A 1,124-nucleotide genomic window follows, 5' to 3' on the forward strand; every position below is an offset into this window, starting at 1 on the left:
AACGGAATTCAGATACATTAAGCAAGGGAGAATACTGAATACCTCCATGGACATAGATGAGGGTGTTAGGGGTTTGTTGGTAGGGTGTCTAAGGTAAGCATGAGCGCTGTATGTTCTGGATAGGGTTTACACAACAGAAATCACATTGATATTATTTATGCTGAACAAAAATATGACTGCAACATGCAACAATTTAAAAAGATTTTTATTAAGTTACAGGTCATATGAGGAGATCAGTCAATTGAAATAAATTCATCAGGCCATAATCTATGGATTTCACAAGACTGGGAATACATATATGCGTCTGTTGGTCACAGATACCTTAACAAATCTGGGCCTCACAATGGGCGTCAGGATCTCGTCACAGTATTTTTGTGCATTCAAATTGCTATCAGCAAACTGCTCACCCACACGACGCCATACACGTGGTCTAAGGTTGTGAGGCCGGTTGGATGTACTGCCAAATTCTCAAAAACAACGTTGGAGGCGGCTTATGGTAGAAAAATGAACATTCCATTCTCTGGCAACAGCTCTGGTAGACATTCCTGCAGTCAGCATGCCAATTGCCCGCTCCCGCAAAACTTGGGACATCTGTGGCAGAGTGTTGTGTGACAAAACTGTACATTTTAGAGTGGCCTTTTATTGTCCCCAGCACAAGGTGCACCTGTGTAATGATCATGCTGTTTAATCAGCTTCTTGATATTCCACACCTCTCAGGTGGGTGGAATATCTGGGCAAAGGACAAATGCTCATGTAAACAATATTGTGCACAACATTTTAGAGAAATAAGCTTTTTGTGCCTATTGAAAATGTGTGGGATATTTTATTTCAGCTCATGAAACATTGAACCAACACTTTAAATGTTGCGTTTATATGTTTGTTATTAAGTGTATGTGGACATAGGACATTTTATGTCCACTCAGATATTTTTTTACAGAAGGTATTGATATTTGTTTCGATAAACATTTGCCTTAGCTGTGCTTGGTATTGTTGCGAGACCCCATGGATGCATTCATTAACCCTCTCTCATGGAGTTATGGCAAGAATGTGGGATGGCTACATTTCTGAATGACAGACTCCTACCCCAAAGTCCTCGCAGAGGAAAAGGATGCGGTAACTTTAGC

The sequence above is a fragment of the Oncorhynchus nerka genome, linkage group LG17 (assembly GCF_034236695.1).
Source record: "Oncorhynchus nerka isolate Pitt River linkage group LG17, Oner_Uvic_2.0, whole genome shotgun sequence".
NCBI lineage: Eukaryota > Metazoa > Chordata > Actinopteri > Salmoniformes > Salmonidae > Oncorhynchus > Oncorhynchus nerka.